The sequence below is a fragment of the Humulus lupulus genome, chromosome 8, assembly GCF_963169125.1.
Source record: "Humulus lupulus chromosome 8, drHumLupu1.1, whole genome shotgun sequence".
Taxonomy (NCBI): domain Eukaryota; kingdom Viridiplantae; phylum Streptophyta; class Magnoliopsida; order Rosales; family Cannabaceae; genus Humulus; species Humulus lupulus.
Genome location: NC_084800.1, coordinates 179,627,452 through 179,643,117, shown reverse-complemented (window position 1 = coordinate 179,643,117; position 15,666 = coordinate 179,627,452). Strand labels below are relative to the sequence as shown.

The 15,666-nt window shown below is 36.9% G+C and overlaps 1 non-coding gene across 1 annotated transcript; it reads left to right on the top strand.

The window, feature by feature from the left end:
- Positions 1-15,246: 15,246 nt before the first annotated feature.
- On the top strand, positions 15,247-15,354 carry LOC133799113 (small nucleolar RNA R71). Its single transcript, XR_009876315.1, has one exon. It is a non-coding gene; the product is annotated as a small nucleolar RNA R71 (small nucleolar RNA).
- Positions 15,355-15,666: the final 312 nt, after the last annotated feature.

Sequence of the window (15,666 nt, the reverse complement as noted above, 5' to 3'; positions counted from 1 at the left end):
TCTTGGATGGGCAGGATATTATATGTGCTTTGGAAAAGAGTTCTGAGTCTTCTTACAGATCAAAACCAGTTAGTGATAGGGAAAAATGGACTGCCTATGCATCATGTTAGTTAAGGGATATGACCAGAACTAGAGTAGAGTTACTAGTGGGCCAGGTAGCCAACATTATGTTTGAGTTACTCTAGTAGAGAGGATGAAAGAAAAAATAGTTAAGTGACCCACATATGGGAAGGAGTGACGGGAAAGTCTTAGTTGGATTAGCTAAGTGCTATGAAGTGTTGTATTATTTTATAATATAATGTAATATTATATTATATTATAATATAATGTTTTAGATTAAATAAATGTGACAAAGAGTGTCACATATTGTAACATATAATAGAGAGTTACAAAATTTAGATATATGATGTAACGCCCTGGATAGCCAAGACCGTTACACTGTGTGTTTATAAAAGTGCTAGACTTGCTAATCAAGTCATTTAATTACAAACGTGTTATAGAAACTATAATGGAACTAGGGTTAAAATATTTTGGTCTTAAAAGTCACATTTCTTATAAAGAAACATTTCCTGCTTACATGGGATCCCAAAATTATTGAGATTAAACCATTTACAAAAGATTCAGGAATTAAATACAGTAGTAGCCATATTAAGGCAAACACAAACAATTAGGCAATCTCTGTCCTGATCCACTCCTCGGCCATGGCGACCGAACAGCTGGCTATGTACATTCAACCCCGCAGCTCTCCATCTCAGGATTGGTCCAACTTGCCTTTGCCTTTACCTGCACCACGTAGCACCTGTGAGCCAAGGCCCAGCAAGAAAACACAACAACAAAGCATAAGCAATCAACAGCCAATTCAATAACTTATAATGCATAAACATGTTCACAACCACATAAACATTAAGAATGACCAAGTATTCAACATACTAAACATATCAACTCATATCATATATCAATTTACAAATGATAACTAGGGTTAGCGCCCTCAGGCCGCACCCTCCGTTATCCCACTGACTCTGGCCCGCTTAAACCGAGCTCAGTGAATAGAAAGCTGTCCTCGGCTACCAATGGCCAAGCCGCGCCCTGTGCGCAAATATTGAATACTGCACCCTAAGGCCACTATCAGATGTCCTATGGCGTAATACCATCATTGACATTATACAAATATTGGGAGCACTTAGTCCCATCACAAACATATAACCAGGTGTAGTTTTCTTACCTTTAGATTCGCTAGCTTTGATCACTTGACTCCTTGAGCACGATCCCTCTCGAGCCTTAGCGCTCACCTAATCACAATCATAGGTCAAAGTCATCATCAAACCTTAAGTCCAAAACCTAGCCTCGGGACCAATCCCGAGCCCCTGGGAAGTCCTAATTCCACCAAACAGGGTGGTGGAATCGAACCCCGAACCCTTGGTCAAAAACCCTTGTAGATAACCCTAAAATCCCTTTCTGAAGACAGGGTAGCGCTACATCGCTCATTGGAGGGCGCTACAGTGCTACAAATAGAACCAAAACACCCTCAGCATGCATGGTCTAGCGCTACAACGTCCAAAGGCTAGCGCTGTAGCGCTAGTCACAGACTGCCAACACCACGTTTTCCCTTCCTGCGATTTCCCCGAGCCAAGCTTAACCAAAACTTCTCCAAACCTTCACCAAACTCAAAATCAAGCTCACCAACATGTATAACTCATCCCAAGCATCAAAATCACATAGAATCTAACCACATGCACCTCTAATCCCAAAATTCACCATAGACACCCCTAGACCTCAGAATTCAACAAAACACAGTCAAAACTTCAAAGTTTAAAGCTCATAATTTATACCTTTGATGGAAATTCGATTTCAAGATAACTTCTTGACCTCCTTAGCTTGTTCTTCCCCAGTTCCTTGGCTTGAATTCCCCTAAAGTTCCCATCAACTCAGCTTAGACACCATAGTTTTAACCAGCCAAACCAGAAATTGAAAACTCTAAAGGCTTACCTCAAATATTGATGTGCTCTTGCTAATCCTTTGCCAGCCCTTCAAGCTTAGCTTAGTACTCTTGTTGCTCAGCCTAACCTAGCTCCCTTCTGAGTCTTGCTCCAAGAAAATTGTAGAGAAATGGTGAAAGAACCACAAACCGACCCTTTGGAAAAACTGCTCTGTTTTCTCCCTTTTCTTTTTCTTCCTTTTTCCTTCTTTTCTTTCTTTCCACAGCCTTCTACCTTTTTCTACAATTTCCACTAAGTATAAAGCCTCAACACACTTATCTCTTGAAAGCCAATTGACCATAATTCCCTCCCCTTTAATTCTAAACCCTTTAATCCACTTAGGGGCATTTTAGTCATTTTACCCAATTCCCGCTAATTTCCTCGAGTGTCTCTAATATGTATCGCTTAATTCCCAATACCTAAATAATCTCCAATTATATTCCTCAATATCAAAATTAACCTCAATATATTCTCTAAATTCCCATTTATAACCCCAGGCTCGCCCCGAGCCGGGTATAAATCCCCGCCGTGACTTTTTCGCTAATCTGCTCACTAGGATCGTCTCGAGTCACAGACCACAAATATATCCACATAATAATGTGGTCTCAAAAGTTATCACATTTATATACAGTTATGCCCTCAATGGGCCAAAATTACAATTATACCCTTTCTACCCTAATCAGGGCCTACATGCATGCTAATACACATAGTCATGCATCTCAAGTATTCAAATAGTCATATAACATACTTTAAATCATTAAATCACATATATTCCAATTATGCCCTCCCGACACACTAATCAAGGCCCTTAAGCCTTATTAGTAAATTTGGGTCATTACATATGAGATATTTCCAAATATGTAATATATTTGGTGTTAGAAATTTGTAACTTCCAAATATCACCCACTATTGTGTAGATTTGTTGTTACACAATATTGAGATGAATTTCTCAAAGCCATATGTGAAATGGCTGATAGAGATGTGATTTTCACTGCCATATTATGTATGGAAGTTTCAAAATCAAATGGGAATAAATTTGGAGCGTTTTGAAAAAATTGAAAAATTGGTTGCTGGAAAAGGTCTTGGGTCGCGATGCATGTTTGTCAGGCCATGGCCCAAGAGGCTAAAACACTCTGTGGGCCGCGGCCCAAGTGGCTGACAGCATATTCCAATTTTCAATTTTATCCAAATTTGAACGTTTCCAACAGCCAAATAACTCCAAATCTCTATTTTAATTCCATAAACATCCAATTAATTATTGGTAACAGCCATAGGGGTTGGTGGAATTTGAAATTCAAATGGTGTCTCAAAACTCTATAAATAGGAGCCTAATGTTCACTTGTAAGATACAATATTTCTATCCATTAGAGCACTTGGCTAGAAACACCTTGAGGCGTGATAATTCCAGAAAGCATTTCCAATATCTGAGAGAGATCTCTCAGTGCTTGAGTTAGGGGGAAATAAGCTTTTGGACAAAGGTTTTAAACCTTATTGAAGTTGGTGATCTCCAACATTCTTCACATTGGTTGTGTGAGTGAGAGTTTCTTATTATTTTGTTCTTGTTCTTATTTTTCTTCTATTGTTCTTCTTCCTATCATTCCTATTATATTTACTTGTATCTTTTCTTAGAGTTGTAATCTCATCTCCATCTTTCCTTTTACTATTTCTAGTTTATTTGTATCTTTTTGTCAAAGAGTTGTATTTTCTATATTCTATCATCTTCTATTTCTTCTTTTATTTATTTGTATTTTCAGTCATAGAGTTGTAATTTTATTTAATCAATCATTATTTATTTGTAATATTTTGTTTAGAGTTGTAATTATCTTACCATTTCCATTGAGGCAAAACTATTTTTCCTAACATTCAAAAGCTTACCCTTTGTTTGTTTCAATGGAAGGTGAGACTATCAAGATCATGAATTAAAACCTAGTGAGGTTGGATAGGTTTGAGTGATCCAAATGAACTAGGTGGTAAGACAAGGTAAGAGTAATTGTATACACTATTTTATATAATAGTGATGAAACTTTATTTCATGTATTAGAATGTTTTCAAATGTTGATATATGAATAATTGTGTAGATGTTAACATGTTAATACAATATGAGATACATTGTAACATAGTTGACAAATTTATTTGTGAAAGTTAATGTGTAATTCTTAGAAGTGAACTTTTGACAAGCTCTACATAATGTAGGGATTGTTAATCTTATGTGTATGCTATATGTGAGATAGTACATTTGACATGAAAATTATGTTTTGATAATTTATAAAGCATGATAATTAGGTAGTTTTTGACATGCCTATATATTGATTTTATGAATCAATAGTATATATCAATATGTGGATATGTGAATTATTGTATGATATTTGTGATATACTTACAATATAATTATGAGATTCAAAATGCATACTAATATGATGGATATATGTGTACAAATTATGTGAAATTTCTTTGAGACATAATTATATTAATATATAAAAGTATTTTTATATATACATGAGAATTATCATGATTTCTATGGTGTGTCATATAATATAATTATTAAGGCGATAATAATATAAATATGTTTTGTCCTCTATTATTGCAATGTGATGAGTTACCATTTATTTGGTAAATAAAGAAAATTATTTGTGAAATTAAAATTTCTCATTTAAGTGTTGATCATCTCAACTTATGAGATAAGAAAAGATGAACCTAAGGGGGTCACATCTTTTGATATGTGTCTTGCTATTGCAAGAAAATGGATTAAGGGGATCCAAAATTATGGGATGACATATTGACCTATAGGCTTGGAGTCTAAAAAAGTGGTCAAAAGAGAAAAGATTTGAGAATTATCTAGTGACAACAATTCTCAAATATTCAATGTCTCAATGAGGTGACATTACAAAATTGGAGAAGCAATTTTGAATCTTTATACCAATAGTGAATATGGTTGAAGTGAATTTTATTCATTCTTGTTAAAGATGGTAATATGTTTTAAATTAATCTTAATGAGGAGATAATGTTAAACCAAAGCATTAGAAATCAAAGTGTTTAAATAAATCATTGAGGGTTTATTTTCTTTGATTTAAGTGTTTAAAATTGGCATCCTCAGATTGCTTTTGATGAGAAAATCAATTGATGTCAAAATGATGTTTTCAAAAGAATCTCAAAGAGACTCTTAGAAAACACACAAAATTTGTTTAAGTGACTTTGAGATTATTTAGACAACTAAAAGTGAAATTAGTGATTATTTGCTTGAGAAATTTTCACATGGTGTTTTAACTAGAGGTGGTAAAAGGTATTTTCTACTTTCATAGATGATTTTAGTAGATATACTTATGTGTTTCTTTTAAAGCATAAAGATGATACTTTTGATACTTTTAAATTATATAAATTAGAAGTTGAAAATCAACTAAACAAAAAGATTAAGGTGCTAAGAAGTGATAGAGGAGGAGAGTACTTCTCTAATGAATTCAATACATTTTGTGAAGAAAATGGTATAATTCATGAGTGCACCGCAGCTTATACACCACAACACAATGGTGTTGCCGAAAGGAAAAATAGGACTTATCTAGAGATGATAAATTCTATGTTGGTGTTTTCTAAATTGAACTTCAACTTATGGGGTGAAGCGCTATTAACTGCTTGTCACATTCTTAATCGAATACGGATAAAGAAAACGAGATATCTCCATATGAGTTATGGAAAGGAAGAAAACCCAACATAGGGTACTTCAAAGTGTGGGGGTGTCTTGCATATTGCAAGAAAAGTGAACCTAATAGAACAAAGTTAGCTTCAAGAGCCATAAAGTGTGCTTTTGTTGGTTATGCCAACAATAGTAAAGCTTATAGGCTATTAGACTTAGAGTCTAATATTGTGATTGAATCTAGAGAAGTTGAATTCTTTGAGAACATGTTATGTGACAACAAATCTCAAGCTTCAACATCTCTAAAGGAGAATTAGTTATATGAGAACAATTCTCAAGCTTCTACATCCAAAATTGATTCTCAAGAGGAGAATTCTCAAAAGAATGTACAACAACCCTTTTAACTTAGAAGAAGTCAAAGGCTAAAAAAATAATGAGAAAAGTCTAGTAGTGGATGAGATAGATTCTCAACGAATTTCATTCTACATGGTAGAAGGAAATAGAGAGGAAGTCATTAGGAAAATTCTGATTGTACTTCTTGTTGAGGATGATCCTAAGACTTATAAAGAATCTATAAAATCAAGAGATAGTGCATTTTGGAAAGAAGCCATCAATGATGAGATGGATTAAATTCTTTCCAGCAACACTTGGGAATTGGTAGACCTCCCACCGGGGTCTAAGCCAATCGTGTGTAAGTGGGTATTTAGGAGAAAATACCACACTGATGGCACTATCCAAACCTTTAAAGCTAGATTAGTAGCTAAAGGGTTTAGGCAAAAAGATGGTATCGATTATTTCGATACCTATGCGCCTGTTGCAAGAACAACTTCTATAAGAATTTTGTTCGCTTTAGCTTCTATACACAAATTTTATGTTCATCAAATGGATGTCAAAACGGCATTCCTTAATGGTGACCTCAATGAGGAGGTCTATATGGAACAACCCAAAGGGTTTGTCCTACCAAAATATGAACATAAAGTATGTAGAGTTGTAAAATCCTTATATGGATTGAAACAAGCTCCTAAGAAATGGCATAAGAAATTTGATCAAGCCATCATGTCTAATGGGTTTAGACATACCAATGGAGACTAGTGTTTGTATTCCAAAACTTGTAAGGGATATGTGATCATTGTTTGCTTATATGTGGATGACATGCTTATTCTAAGTGATAGCATGAAAGTGATAGAAGAAACGAAGAGGTTTCTATCATCAACCTCCAAGATGAAAGATCTTGGAGAAGTTGACACCATACTTGGTATCAAAGTAAAGAAACATAGTGGGGGGTTTTGTGTTAGGGCAAGCCCACTATGTTGAGAAAGTATTGAACAAATTTAACCATCTCAAGGTTAAAGATGCCAATACTCCATTTGATCATAGTGTAAAACTAGAGAAGAATGAAGGAAGAGCGGTGGCTCAATTGGAGTATGCTAGTGCTATAGGGAGTCTAATGTACGTTGCTTAATGTACTAGACCTAATATAGCATTTCCAGTGAATAAACTTAGTAGGTTTACAAGTAATCCAACTGTGGATCACTGGAAGGCAATTGGAAGAGTCCTAGGTTATCTCAAGAAAACCAAAGGACTAAGCCTTCACTACACCAAATTTCCTTCAATCTTAGAAGGATATACAGATGCAAGCTGGATATCCAATCTTGGGGACAACTTGTCCACAACTGGTTGGGTATTTACACTTGGTGGGGGTGCAATTTCTTGGGGTTCCAAGAAACAAACCTGTATATCTCATTCCACTATGGAAGCATAGTTTATAGCTCTAGCTGCTACCGACAAAGAGGCCGAATGGTTAAGGGATCTATTGATAGAGATACCCCTAATCAAAGAGAATGTATCCACTATATTGATACATTGTGATAGCCAAGCGACATTGGCTAGAGCATACAGCGGAGTGTATAATGGGAAGTCTAGACACATTAGTCTAAGACATGGATATGTAAGAGAATTGATTCAAAGAGGAGTCATCTCAATTTCTTATGTGAGAATAAGTGAAAATATGGCGGATCCTTTCACTAAGCTGCTAACGAGGGATTTAGTGGCTACATCATCTCGAGGGATGGGACTTAAACTCCCTAAAGAGATTCACGATTGATGGCAACCTATCTTAACACTAGTTATTTAACTAGTGTTAGGTTCAATAGGTAACAACAAGTCAATCAAGTGAATATTAAATGTACTGAAAACAAGTCCCATTTGAGATATTGAGTACTTGTGAGTTACCAAGTTGAGGGTTAAAACTGAAAGGTTTTTTAATAGAATTCAGTCTTGTAAAGACAAGTATTTTTTGTAACAAAATACTGTAAGAATTCTACCTATATGGACCTAGGGGTGGTACCGCCTCTCATGAAAATTGGGAGTATTCTCAAGAACATCAATGAATGGAAAGTGCACATGGCCATTAACGGTGCAAAGCGAGACATAGAGGTCTCAAGTGAACATCGCAAAGGTGTGTGTGTTATCACCGATTTGTTATCATGAAAAGATGGTTCAATGCTTAGTGCAATCAAATTTTCGACAAATTTTGTGATAATTACACTATAGTAAAGTTCAAGTTGAAAAACACTTTGCTTTATGCACCAAATCAATGACTCCTATAAGAGAGAGTTCTTATTTAATCAAGTGGGGGATGTGTTATATTTTAAAATATACTGATTGATTAAATAAGTGTTACAATAGATAACTATTTAATCTAGTGGGGGAATGTTATATTATTTTATAATATAATGTAATATTATATTACATTATAATATAATGTTTTAGATTAAATAAATGTGACAAAGAGTGTCACATATTGTAACATATAATAGTGAGTTACAAAATTTAGATATATGAGATATATCAAAATATGTAACATACTTGGTGTTACAAATTTGTAACTTCCAAATATCTCCCATTATTGTGTAGATTTGTTGTTACACAATATTGAGATGAATTTCTAAAAGCCATATGTGAAATGGCTGATAGAGATGTAATTTTAACTCCCATATTATGTATGGAAGTTACAAAATCAAATGGGAATAAATTTGGAACATTTTGGAAAAATTGATTGCTGGAAAAGGTCTTGGGCCGTGACGCATGTTTGTCAGGCCGTGACCTAAGAGGCTGAAACACTCTGTGGGCCGTGGCGCCTGTTTGTCAGGCCGTGGCCCAAGTGGCTAATAGCATATTCCAATGTTTGGTTTTATCCAATTTTGAACGTTTCCAACAGCCAAATAACTCCAAATCTCTATTTTAATTCCATAAACATCCAATTAATCATTGGTAACAGCCATGGGGGTTGGTGGAATTTGAAAGTCAAAGGGTGTCTCAAAACTCTATAAATAGGAGCCTAATGCTCACTTGTAAGACACAACATTTCTATCCATTAGAGAACCTGGCTAGAAACTCCTTGAGGCTTGATAATTCCATAAAGCATTTCCAATATCTGAGAGAGATCCCTTAGTGCTTGAGTTAGGGGAAAATAAGCTTTTGGACAAATGTTTTAAACCTTGTTCAAGTTGGTGACCCCCAACACTCTTCACTTTGGTTGTGTGAGTGAGAGTTTCTTATTATTTTGTTCTTGTTCTTATTTTTCTTCTATTGTTCTTTTTCCTATCATTCTTGTTATATTTACTTGTATCTTTGCTTAGAGTTTTAATTTCATCTCCATATTTCCTTTTACTATTTCTAGTTTATTTGTATCTTTTTGTCAAAGAGTTGTATTTTCTTTATTCTATCATCTTCTATTTCTTCTTTGATTTATTTGTATTTTCAGTCATAGATTCTTAATTTTATTTAATCAATCATTATTTATTTGTAATATTTTGTTTAGAGTTGTAATTATCTTACCATTTCCATTGAGGCAAAACTATTTTTCCTAACAATATGTGCATGTCACTGCTATCGCCCTCCATCTCATGGTTGGTTGAGCTTCTCCTTACCTTTACCTGCACCATAAAGCATATGTGAGCCAAAAGACTCAGCAAGAAAACATATTAAATAGTTCACAGAGTAATATATCTATCAAACAGTAATAACTGAATCTGGTGTATTCATTATACAAATCAGCAACCATAGGGTCACGCAAGTGCGTGTTGCACTTCCTTTCAATTTGTTGGCATCTGAGCCAGTCAAGTGCATGTTGCACTCCCAGGGTGGCCCAGCCATGGTGGCCTGCACTCCATGTGCACAATGCCAGTCTTAGCTTATAAACTGAGTCCTTTATGTCCTTGACTTATAAGTCAAGCCTCACATGCCCCCGACTTGTAAGTCGAAGCTTTAGGACCCTTGACTTATAAGACGAGTCTTCAAAGTCCAATATGACCTCGACTAATAAGTCGATCCCCATTTAACATCCTAATAACCCTTTGGTTTATAAATCGAGCTTTCCAGTCACAATAGACAATCACATATCTCATATAACATACATATCAATAATTACAATGCATTAAATTACATTCAAACAATAATCATAGGCATAATCATAATTATGCGCATTCCAGTTTACATAACCAAATATTCACAACATAACTATAATCATGTTCATTAACAGGGCCAAAGCCTTAATCATATCTATATTCAACATTGACTAATCTCTAATCACACATTTACATACTGGGTGCAGTTTTCTTACCTTCGGTCCAAGCGCAAGTTATTAGCGACGCCCCTCGAGTACGATCCCTGATCCGAGCCCTTAGCCCTGACCTAGTCACAACCCATAATAAGGAATTCCATCAACAACGAATGATTAAGGGCTTTCAGATTGAGTCCCAGCCTCCGGGACATCGAATTCCACCCAACACGGAAGTAGAATCGATCCCCGAGCCCAAAAGGTAAAGTTCCCGACCTAAAAACACCCCTAGGGCCAAAAATCCCCTTAAGGGTCGCAGCCCTAAGGACCCATGCCGCGACCCTCCTCTAAATTAGTGGCTCGGCCTCCCTGGAAAACCAAACACACACTGCGGTGCCCCCCTAAGGTGCCGCGACCCGCCTCTACCTCCGGGCCCACCTGGTTCCTTCTTGCTCCATAGGGCCGCAGCACACCAAGAACAGAGCCGTGGCCCAACCCCTCGAACCCAGAATTTCTGGGTTTTTTCCTTAGCCGAACCCAACAAGAAACCACCCAATTATATCCCGATCTTCCTGGTGAATCCCCATAATCAATACACTTCCTTACAACAACCAAACTTAACTAATTAATAACTCAAAACTCATTAACACATCCTAAATTCACTCTCCCAACTCACATACATGCAAAACACCATAGCTATCAATAATTCAACACAACTAACACGAGTAATTCAAATTAAAACCCTTACCTCAACTGTGTGTCTCAAGCTTCAATCTTCTTCCAACAATCCCTGGGTTCAAGCCTCCCTTCCAAGCCAATTTCCTTCAAATTGACTCAAACCACCCAAAGCTCCAAGAGATAAAGTATAGAACGTAAAAGAGAGAAGTGAGCTACTGAGAATCCTTTTTTCTTTTGCTCCTAAATCATCTAAAATGTTCCCAATTAGCCAAATCCTACTCTTGGGTAGAAATGACCAAATTGCCCCTTGCCCTTAGCCTATTCTTCATGCGCTCTCAAGGGGAATTTTGTCCTTTAACTCATACCCCGCTATTCACAATTTACGTGCTATAATTCTCGTTACTTCTAATATTCTCACATGATTACCAAATAATTCCCCATTACCCACTAATTCCCGGTAATGTACTAAATTACTAAAAATACCCCGAAGCTCACCCCGACCCGGGTATAAAACCCCGTTGTGACTTTTTTGCTGACTTGCTCATTAGGATCGCCTCACGTCGAGTAACCCAAATATATCCACATAATAATGTGGTCTCAATCACACAAACACATATTTGCATTTATACCCTAAACGGGTCAAATTACTAAAATATCCTTCTTCTAAGAAACGGGCCACATACACATATTTAATATTTCTAATTTGCAAGCATAATTATATTATAATATAATTCACATAATAACACAGTTATTGCCTCCCCACCCCCTAATCCAGGTACTAAGCCACATTAGGAAATTTGGGATGTTACATGATGCATGGCAATGAAACAAGATGTCCTTCATTTCTCTTTCTGGTACACATCTTCTGACAATCAAATATGGACCTTGCTTGAACAAGAAAGGATCATCCCCGTAATAATGCTTCACCTCATGATAAAACTTTTTTAACTGCTGCCTTGAAAATTCTGGTGGCACCACGTTGGCTGCCATATAGTTCACATAATCGGCAAACCAGGTCACCAACTCATCTTCCACTGCAAATAATTGTTCATCTAGGAAACTCTCATTAATCTCCACTACAGCATGTTCTGACTCATCCCCCAACTCAAGTCTTGATAAGTGATTCACTACCAAATTCTCAGTACCCTTTTTGTCCCAAACCTCCATATCAAACTCTTGTAAAAGAAGCACCCAACGAATAAGTCTAGGTTTGGAATCTTTCTTAACAATAAGATGCTTGATTGCTGAATGGTAAATATACACAATAACCTTATTTCCCATCAAATAAGGCCTGAATTTATCGAATGCATATACAATAGCAAGAAGTTCTTTCTCAGTGGTGGCATAATTCAACTGAGCACCATTGAGTGTTCTACTGGCGTAATAAATAGTACAAAATACCTTGTCAACACACTGCCGTAGAACTGCGCCCACTGCAAAAGCACTTGCATCACACATTAACTCAAAGGGAAGCTCCCAATCTGGTGAAATAACTATAGGAGCTGACACCAATTTCTGCTTAAGTATCCCAAAAGCTTTAAGACACTTCTCATCGAACTCAATTGGCACCCCATTCATAAACAATGCCAGGAGTGGCTTAGAAATCTTTGAGAAGTCCTTAATAAATATTCTGTAGAAATCCGCCTGAAACTGGAGGCAGTAGGTTTTCAATAGTGACAATCTTTGCCCTGTCAACCTCAATACCATTTTTATACACATTGTGCCCAAGCACTATGCCTTCATTTACCATGAAATGGCATTTTTCCCAATTCAAGACTAAATTGGCCTCTTGACATCTTTTCAGCACAACCTCCAAATTCAACAGACAATCATCAAAAGAAGACCCCATAACAGAAAAATCATCCATAAACACCCAATGCTACATTCCACCATATTAGATAAAATAGCCATCATGCACCTTTGGATAGTTGTTGGAGCATTACATAGACCAAAAGGAATACGACGACATGAAAATGTACCATATGGACAAGTGAAAGTCATTTTCTCTTGATCCTCAGGAGCAATGGCTATTTGATGGTACCCTGAATAGCCATCTAGAAAACAATAATATTTGTGCCCAGCCAACCTATCTAACATCTGATCAATGAAAGGCAACGGGAAGTGATATTTTCTGGTTGCTTTGTTCAATTTACGATAGTCAATACAAATCCTCTAACCAGTTACTATACACATTGGGATAAGCTCATTATTTTCTTTCTTTATCACTGTAATCCCTCATTTCTTAAGAACTACTTGAATTGGACTTACCCAACTGCTATCTGAAATGGGATAGACCATCGGAGCATCTAACCACTTCAAGATTTCCTTTTTGACTACCTCTTTCATTGCTAGATTCAGTCGATGATGTGCTTCAATGGAGGGCTTACTGTCATCTTCCATCAAGATCTTGTGCATAACTGTTGATGGACTTATACCTTGAATATCTTCCAGCGTCCATCCAAGTGCCAACTTATGGGTTCTCAATACCCTTAACAGTTTTTCCATCTCCTCAGTAGAAAGAGAAGAAGACACAATGACTGGTAAAGTCTCATTCTTACCCAAAAAAGCATATTGAAGATGTGCTGGCAATGATTTCAATTCAAACTCTGGTGGTTTCTCAACTGATGGTAATGGTCTTTCAAGTTCCTGACCCAATTCTTCATATTTTCGATTGTAAATTGGCCCTTTAGAATTCATCCACTGTACACATTCTAGGACCTCTCTGTCTAACTCAACATCTACATTATTTATCGTCAAACTTTTCTAAAGGGAATCCTCTGTAATGTTAATCGCTGCCACTGTTTTCTCTACCATGTCAACTTTGAAACAACTGTCATTTACATTGGCAAATTTTAAAGCTTTAAACACGTTAAATACCACTTCTTCACCCTGAACTCAGAGCTTCAGTTCACCTTTCTAAACATAAATTAGAGCCTGGACAGTAGCTAAAAATGTCCTTCCCAGAATGATTGGGACATTTTCGTCTTCCTCCATATATAAGATGATGAAATCTGCCGAAAAAATGAATTTGTCCACTTTAACAAGAATATCCTTTATAATACCTCAGGGATGTTTAACTGAGCGATCTGCTAGCTACAATGTGACTGTAGCAGGACTAGCCTCCCCCAAACTAAGTCTGTGAAATACAGACAATGGCATCAAATTAATGCTTGCCCCCAAATCACATAGTGCATGCTTGAACTCAAAATTTCCAATAGTGCACGAAATAGTAAAGTTGCCAGGATCTCTCAATTTTAAGGGAAGCTTATTCTGTAAATTAGCGCTACACTCTTCATTAAGTGCTACAGTCTCATACTCTTCCATTCTTCTTTTCTTTGACAGAATCTCCTTCATAAATTTGACATAAGAGGGCATCTGCTCTAATGCCTCAGCGAATGGAATATTAATATGCAGCTTCTTAAATACCTCAAGAAACTTTAAGAACTGCTTGTCCAAGTTAGACTTTCTCAACCTCTGGGGCTATGGAATCTTGAAATACGGGTCTCTGTTGATGTTTACTGTTGTACTGTTAGGGGGGAGGTCTTCAGTAACCTTCTGAGAGCTAGGCTTAGGCTTTTCTGCTTCTGAATCCTCTACCTCTGCTTTAGGACCTTCATAAGCTTTACCACTTCTCAACGTCACTGCCTGACATTGTTCTTTTGGATTCACTACTGTTGAACTGGGCAGATTCCCCTGAGGCCAAGTATTAAGAAAATTTGCCAATTGCCCAACCTGTGTTTCCAAGTTTCTAATTGTAGACTTGATTTTCGTTATAAACTGTGATTTGTTCTTGGTGAGAGTCATAAGAGCATCTTCTAACTCACTCTATTTTTCTTGTGGAGTTGGTGGGCTGGTCTGCTGTGTAGGAGCTACTAGTTGTACTTAAGGCATAGGTTGTGGAAAGGGAGTCTGATACTGAACTGGAGGCCCCTGATTGTTTCTCCATGATAAATTAGGATGGGTTTTTCACCCTGGATTGAATGAATTGGAGAATGGATTATTATACGACCTCTAAAAATTATCAACTGGCATATTACCATACATGCTGGCAATTGTACACTGTTCATACAAATGAGGCCCCCCACACAATTCACACCCTGATTGCGTCTATATAGCCTGAGCCTGAGCTGAGATCTTGTGTTTGTTGCAATTTCTTTATCAATGAAGCAACCTGAGCAGTTAAAGCAGTAATAGCATCTAATTCATGTACCTTAGCTATTTTTCTCTGTGAGGTGTCTCGTTTAGTAGGCCACTGAGAATTTTTCATGGCCATCTCTTCTAACAATTCATAGGCCTCATCAGCCCCTTTACTCATGAAAGCACCGCCTGCTACTGCATCTATGATAGTGCGAGTAGTACCGCACATCCCATTATGAAAACTGTGGACTAACATCCACTTCTCAATACCATGATGAGGGCATTTTCTGAGCATGTCTTTGAATCTTTCCCAAGCATCGTACAATGACTCTCCCTCATTCTGATAGAAGTTATTGATTTCCCCCTTTGCACCTTTTGTAGGAGGAAAGAACTTGGTGAGAAACTTCTGAGCTAGTTCTTCCCATGTATTAATTGAGTTGGCTTGTAGAGAAATAAGCCAACTTTTTGCTCTGTCCCTGAGTGAGAATGGGAATAGTCTCAACCTTATTGCATCATCGCTCACCTCATTAAACTTGAAAGTTGCACATAGCTCAAGTAAGTTCACTATGTGCAAGTTAGGATCCTCAGTGGGGAGACCCCCAAACTAGACAGATGTTTGGACCATTTATATCATCGCCTGCTTCATCTCAAAGTTATTGGCAGTGACAGTCAGCGGTCTAATGCAC